Source organism: Nannobrachium achirus (genome assembly GCF_963921795.1).
Source record: "Nannobrachium achirus genome assembly, chromosome: 5".
NCBI classification, from domain to species: Eukaryota; Metazoa; Chordata; class Actinopteri; order Myctophiformes; family Myctophidae; genus Nannobrachium; species Nannobrachium achirus.
Window position 1 is genome coordinate 69,012,312 of NC_137814.1, and position 8,351 is coordinate 69,020,662.

Genomic DNA, 8,351 nt, shown 5'->3' on the forward strand with positions numbered 1-8,351 from the left:
AGTTGTTTTGAGGTATTACAATGGCTAGTTTTATTTGTTAAACTAGGCTGCTTTTGGAAGAAACTGTACGTGGTTTTTGGGGGAGGAGAGATAGCGCTCTGAAAAGTAATTGTCTCGTATTTCACGCTTTGAGCACCGCCCATACAGTGGTGCATCTGGTTCTCTAGTGTGTAAACACATCTCAGTGACTAACTTCATCTCGCTAATGTTATTGGTTTGCAGAAGACAGTATTCTGGAAGGATTTATTTTTTGATTTATACGTCGTGATCTGACTCTCCGAGTCGCTATCGGGCACACAGAGACGCAGCGATGATGTCTTCTCGTAATGGAACAGCCGGCGCTAATGGGAAGCTAACGTTAGCTACACGCTAACGCTGGCTGTTTATTATGAGAAGCAGTGGCTAACGGCTAACGTTAGCTAGCGCTAACATGCAGGCATGAAGGCATCGTATACACAACTGGAATTGTTGCTCTTCTACAAGCTCACAACGCGAGGAGTTTAAGTCTGTCAGAACCATCAGATTATCGTTCTGACTGAAGTTACACAAACACTGATTATGCTACATTTGGCACAGTTAGCCCGACCAATTTAGATAGGGCTCGAGTTACGGTGTTGCTCACGTAAAAAATTCACTTCAACCTGGTGTGGAGCAGTTAATCCTATTTGCTACGTACGTCTACAAAAACGTTCATATTTCAAAGATAAAGTGCTTACTGAAGTCTCACAGATGTCACAGTATGGTACGCTCAAGCAGAATTACCCGTATCTTTCGTATTGTTTAATAAACAGCATTTTAATCCGATCAGATGCCATTTTCTGTTGTTTTTCAGCCATGCGACCCCATCGGTTGCGAGGTGTACTGCACTTAGATACATTAATACCTTTTTAAGGAAACGCCGACCGATCGGATTAAAATGCTCCTCGTTAAATAATACGATCATTACGGGACATTCTGCTGGAGCGTACCCTATGGTGACATCCGTGAGCCTTCACTAAGCAATTTATCTTTGTAATCTGACCGTTTGTGTAGACGTACGTAGCAAATTGGTTAAACTGCTCAACAGCAGATTCACGGTTGGCGCAGCGTAGCGTCTTTACATTTAGCCCAATAATGCTAAATCACAATAACTAAAGTTTAAAACATACATGAACCACTTTAGCCCTATGTTATACCAAGCCTATTTGAAAATAGCCAATCTACAAGCTCACAACGCATTGCGGTGCGACGCGTTGTGAGCTTGTAGATCTGCTATTTTCAAACATTTTTGTACTTTTACTTTTGGTACTTTAAGTACATTTGGATACCAATACTTTTGTACTTTTACTCAAGTACATTTTTTAATTCTGGACTTTTACTTGTAACAGAGTGATTCTACATTGCAGTATTGATACTTTTACTTAATTATAAAATGTAGGTACTTTTGTAATACACTATTTTAGTGAAAAATAAAAACTACAAAAAGAAGAAAATGACAGGATGAGCATATAAGGAGGGGAGGAGGTAGAAAAGACCACTGGCCACTATTTCTGACATGGCTGCAAGCACTATAGCACAATATATTACCACAGGTCTACTACTAAATAGTAGTTTTAAATAATTGTAGTGGAATAAAAGTACATTTGAAGTTGACAGCTATACCACTGTGGGTGTGGTTTGACTTGGGGGGAGTGATTTAGGGGTGTAGGTAAGTACCTATTGTCCCTCCCATTGTCACACCCACTTCTGGCTACTTAGAGGTGTAAAAATGTTCCTTGGATTCAAATGGCCTTTTAAGCACTTTGGGGTTTATGGTGCAACAAGTTTAAAATGTCCATAACTTCGTCAAATATGCTCCAATTCCAACAAATGATACATCATATGAAAGCTTAGACTCTGTACTTGGATAATCTGTACAAAAAAGAAAAATGACCAATGCAGACATAAGGAACAAAGTACCAGACCTAGTCACATATATGAAAACAGTTTGAAAATAGACCATTCATTCAGTGCGCCTTATAGTCAGGTGCGCCTTATAGTCCAGAAAATACTGTAGTACTGTAATAATTTCTTGTCTTTATTGTTTAGACATGACATCATGGGCCGCTATGCTCCTTAACAAGCTTGATAAGCCCAAAGCTTATTGATACCGGGTACTCAATAAATGTGTTATGGGGTTATCCAGCTACCCTTGTTTAGGGCTCCATCCCTAGTGACATCACAGACATGTGTGTTTGGGGAGGAATTCATTGGCATAAAGCAGGGATGGGCAACTTTGATGATGGCGAGGGCCACTATATTTCCACCTTCACTCCAGAGGGCCACTATATTTCCACCTTCACTCTAGAGGGCCACTATATTTCCACCTTCACTCTAGAGGGCCACTATATTTCCACCTTCACTCCAGAGGGCCACTTTATTTCCACCTTCACTCCAGAGGGCCACTATATTTCCACCTTCACTCTAGAGGGCCACTATATTTCCACCTTCACTCTAGAGGGCCACTATATTTCCACCTTCACTCTAGAGGGCCACTATATTTCCACCTTCACTCTAGAGGGCCACTATATTTCCACCTTCACTCTAGAGGGCCACTATATTTCCACCTTCACTCTAGAGGGCCACTATATTTCCACCTTCACTCTAGAGGGCCACTATATTTCCACCTTCACTCTAGAGGGCCACTATATTTCCACCTTCACTCCAGAGGGCCACTATATTTCCACCTTCACTCCAGAGGGCCACTATATTTCCACCTTCACTCTAGAGGGCCACTATATTTCCACCTTCACTCTAGAGGGCCACTATATTTCCACCTTCACTCTAGAGGGCCACATTGCATATTTGCTTATGTCGTACTGTGTCATTCTAGTATCTCATACAAAAGAAGCAAAAATAGCAGATCTACAAGCTCAAAACGTATCGCAGAGCGATGTGTTTTGAGCTTGTAGATCTGCTATTTTTGCTCCTTTTGAATTGGAATCTTGAATTATTTTTTTGTTATTTTTTTATTGGAATCCTGAAATGTAACATTTTGATTGAATTTCAAACGCATTTACAGTAGTTATATACAGTGTTGGGTATCGTTACATTTTGAAGTAACTCGTTATGTTACTTTAGTTACTGACTTGAAAAACTAATCTGTTAAGTTACTCCGCTACCCAATGACAATTGTAACTTAACGAGCTACCGTTATCGTTACCGACCATTAAAACCCACCAGCGTGGAAGTTTGGTAAACATAAAAAGACAAGAGTGCAGCCTCTTTTTAGCTCATGCGTCCTCTTCAAAAGACCAACGCTCTTCAGCATTAAACTGTACAGTACCTCGGTGCCGTGGCGTTGATAAGGAGGCTCTATACCGGAGTTAAATGGCCGGGTCTGAATCCACCGTTGTCCGCCGTCCAGATACGATCCGATGATGTACAGTAAATCCATTTTAATACCCTACCGACGCGGACTTTTACACACGGTCAACTAAAGGCGCGGACGCTACTAATATCTCCCCGTTGTGAGGAACGATACGGACGCAGCAGCTTCTGTCGTTGTTTTGTGGGACATGGATGGAGATTACCAAGTCAACAGTCAACAACAGTGAGTGAGTTGATTTCCTGGTTTCAACATGACGCGCGTTGCAGAGCTGGAGAGATGAAAGGAATGTGATTGGCTGACATACGAGGGAGGCAGACAGGCAGACAGACAGGCAGACAGACAGACAGACAGCTACACACGTGTATTTGTTGACAGAATAAGACAGGAGGAGGAAATGTGACCCGGGGCTTCTTTTTTAATCGGTGGCAACAAAATGAACAGTGAAAATGGGACACTTTTTAAAAAAAATAACGAGATTACTTTTTCGAAAATATAACTAACTAACCGTTATATTGTAAAATGTAACTCGTTAAGTTCCTCCGCTACCGCCAAACTAACGTCGTTACGTAACGTCGTTAGTTATAACGACGTTACACCCAACACTGGTTATATAATCATGTTTATGAACCTAAATACAAATACATTGGACATGAACATTTTAATTACTAGTCATTAAGCTACTAATATAGACTGAAGGAATTTAAGCAGGTCATGTTTGGAATTGTAACAGCTGAAATCAATAAAATATCAGTATTACGATATTAACCTGGGGGCCGCATTAAGTGAAGGTGGGGGCCGCATGTGGCCCCCGGGCCGCCAGTTGCCCATGTATGCCATAAAGGCTAAATGAGCAAAAAAAAAAAAATCTAGAAAAACGATTTAAATGATTTATGAAGCAAATGTAGATTGTATGAACAACATGTATTTTCTCCTCAGGTACACGACCAAACATCTAAACGACGAGTCTACCTCCAAACAAATCAAGAACCTGTTGTTGAATTAACAAACCACTGGAGCTGTGTAACTGGTATTACTGTACAATTTACAATTTAGGCATTTAGCAGACGCTTTTAATTAGGGATGCCCCGATCAGGTTTTTTTTGCTCCCGATCCGATACCGATCAAATATTATTGCTTCCGATTCGATCCCGATCTTTCCCGATCCGATCTTTTGGCAAGGCATTAAGAAAAAAAAATTCTATTCATTCTATCACTTAGTGCAGCACTGAATCAACAAATTAAAAACAAAGCTTATGAGTAGTGTATAGTGATATAGGCCTACTAGTGCAGTGTTTCTCAATCATTGTGCAGCGGACCTTTGGTGTGGCCTTTGAAATTTGGCAGTGAAGTCACGATTTAAGGACTTTTAAAACCTGTTTAATACCTCAAAAAATAAAATAAAATAGACCATTACAGCATCAAAAATAATCAACAAACTATATAAAAACTGGTAAAACATTGGCCATTTTTAAAGTTGAAACAAAATAAGTTAAGAACCAATTAACCAGTCTGCTTTAAAAGTATGCAGTAGCAGCTAGTTCAGTGGTTCTCAACCTTTTCAGGCCGTGACCCCCAAAATAATCATATTTTAACTGGGGACCCCCGACCCTGAAGAGTTGAGGAAGTATATTTTGTATAACACGGTTCTATTGTGAAAATAGCAGATTTACATGCTCACAACGCCTCGCAACGCGAGTCGTTGTGAGCATCTAGATCGGCTATTTTCACAATTTCTGGCTTTAATATTTGACAATTTGGCCAATGTTTAATTTGTCATTTTAGAGGTATTAAAAAGTCCTTAATTTTTCACTTTCGAAATGTGCAGATACCCTCTATACACTTAAACTTTATGTTGATTTGTTTACTGTTGAGAGAGAAAACAATGTTGCACATTAAGTTAATCATCTGGGGACCCCCCAAAATAATTTGAGGACCCCCCTGGGGGTCCCGACCCACAGGTTGAGAACCACTGAGCTAGTTGACAGTGCAGAGAGACATAATTGCCTTCCTTTGATCCATTAGCAAGGGTCCAATTACTACTTATTGGCATCAGCTGCCAGCTGTACACAGAGTCTGACACAATCACCTTCCCTCTGCAGTGCTCTGTCTGTCTCATTTCTCCAAAAGCCCTTGAATATGATTGAAAATGATTAAGGATTACTGTGATTATGGTAAGCTTACATTTCATATCGCATTCACCTTACCTGTAACTTTCAGTACTCCTAGAAAAAAAAATGTTTTCCCCCCGATCTTATAAAAACGGCCATATCGGCGGCCGATCCGATCACGTGATCGGGATCGGGCAACCCTACTTTTAATCCAAAGCGACTTACAATAAGCAGGTAATACATCAATACTGTACACACAGTATGTATGAGTGTAGCAGTGTAACTGGTACTATATTATGTACATGTGTTCGTCTGCGGGGGAAGGGAGGGGCTTTAATATTTTGGTATGAATTTTGCAACAACATCGAAACATAAACTTGGATGTGATTTTTTTGTTTTTGTTTGTGAGAACCAGCAGTGTTGGGCAGTAAGGCATTACTAGTTGCTAGCATTGCTAGAAACGCATTACTATAATGACATTACAAAAGGAGGACTTCACCACTTTTCAACCTATCTTCGTATAATTGGTCCTCACTAAATGTTCATGAAAAAAAGTTCAGAAACCTGTCTACCAGTGACATCATCGATGGGGAATCCAAGCCAATAGAAAATGTAGGCTTTCTCTCTGTGAAAAGTTACAATGTTATAATGTAAGCCATTGTTCTCGCGATGATAACAATCTATATATGTATAGCTTTTTAAAAAATCTGCCAAACGATGTCATTGTCAGCCTTTTTTTTACCGCCTTATAAGAGACACAGACCGAGTAGAAAGAAATTGTGCCATTTAATCTTGAACATTAGTGAGGACCGAAAAGTGGTGAAATAGTCCTTTAATTCCCAGTAATGAGCAGCATAATTAATTACTGTGACATTTCAGTAATGATTGTACAGTTGATAATAATCAGACATATTAATTAATGACTGTAACATTTCAGTAATGATGGTACAGTTGATAATAATCAGATCTATTCATTAATGACTGTAACATTTCAGTAATGATGGTACAGTTGATAATAATCAGATCTATTAATTAATGACTGTAACATTTCAGTAATGATGTTACAGTTGATAATAATCAGACATATTAATTAATGACTGTAACATTTCAGTAATGATGGTACAGTTGATAATAATCAGACATATTAATTAATGACTGTAACATTTCAGTAATGATGTTACAGTTGATAATAATCAGACATTAATTAATGACTGTAACATTTCAGTAATGATGGTACAGTTGATAATAATCAGACATATTAATTAATGACTGTAACATTTCAGTAATGATGGTACAGTTGATAATAATCAGACATAATAATTAATGACTGTAACATTTCAGTAATGATGGTACAGTTGATAATAATCAGACATATTAATTAATGACTGTAACATTTCAGTAATGATGGTACAGTTGATAATAATCAGACATATTAATTAATGACTGTGACATTTCAGTAATGATGGTACAGTTGATAATAATCAGATCTATTAATTAATTACTGTGACATTTCAGTAATGATGGTACAGTTGATAATAATCAGACCTATTAATTAATGACTGTAACATTTCAGTAATGATGGTACAGTTGATAATAATCAGACATATTAATTAATGACTGTAACATTTCAGTAATGATGGTACAGTTGATAATAATCAGACCTATTAATTAATGACTGTAACATTTCAGTAATGATGGTACAGTTGATAATAATCAGACCTATTAATTAATGACTGTAACATTTCAGTAATGATGGTACAGTTGATAATAATCAGACATATTAATTAATGACTGTAACATTTCAGTAATGATGGTACAGTTGATAATAATCAGACATATTAATTAATGACTGTAACATTTCAGTAATGATGGTACAGTTGATAATAATCAGACCTGTTTGGTCCCATGGGGGTGAAATCAGTTTTCCAGCTTCACCCAGCAGAAGGCTGTGGGGTCAGGGGTGGAAGGAGCTAATAGGGTTCAAGTGCCTTGCTCAGGGGCCCTAGGCTTCAACGCCAGCCTGACGCGTGATTATGGATCCAACTGGGAAAGATGGATGGAAACGGCATAGAGCGCTCGTTTTCACAGTTATTGTCCACGACACTGCAAGCGGCGCGAAGGCCAGCGGACCTTGGTCCTGCTCTTCGCCCCCTCGCGCCGCAGGCGCGAGTGGCCGCGAAGAGCGGGCCAGGGCCGCGCGGCCGGCGGAGCGCCGCGCGAGTTACGAAGCCGTGGTGAATGCAATCGTTATATTTAACGAGCGCACGATAAACGCCATGATAATTGGGTACCGTGCACCTCGCGCGGTCCAAGTGACTACAACGGAGCGCTCCCTACGTCCGGTTCAGCCAATCACAAGCTTCAAAAATGAGTCCGGGGCGTGGTTATCCATCTTTCCCAGTTGGATCTATAATCACGCCTAACAGAGTGTTGCGAGTTCGAATCCCGATCCCAACGATCTTTGCTTGCGTGCCGCTCCCTATCTCTCTCCCCGTTTCCTGTCAGTCTACCGTCCTATCAATAAAGGCAGAAAATCCCCAAAAATTAAAATATATTTTTTAGATAAAACAACTTGCTCAGGGACACATCGGTACATTGCCAGGGCTGGGAATCAAACCTGTGACCTTCTGTTTTCCCAGACTGCCTCTCCACACATTCAGCTGTTAGTCTCCTCAGTTACAGTTACCCTTCCTCCAAAAGTAACAATTACCAAACATGTAATTACAAATGTCATGGGGTTTAATGTAAAATCAGTATAACGAGTCATGTTTTCAGGGAGTAAAAAAGTAAAGTAATAACAATAGCCTACTTTTGAAAGGAGTAATGAGTAATATATTACTTTGTATATATTGTTGTTGTCCAACACTGGTGATAACATGAACAGATCTCTGTCT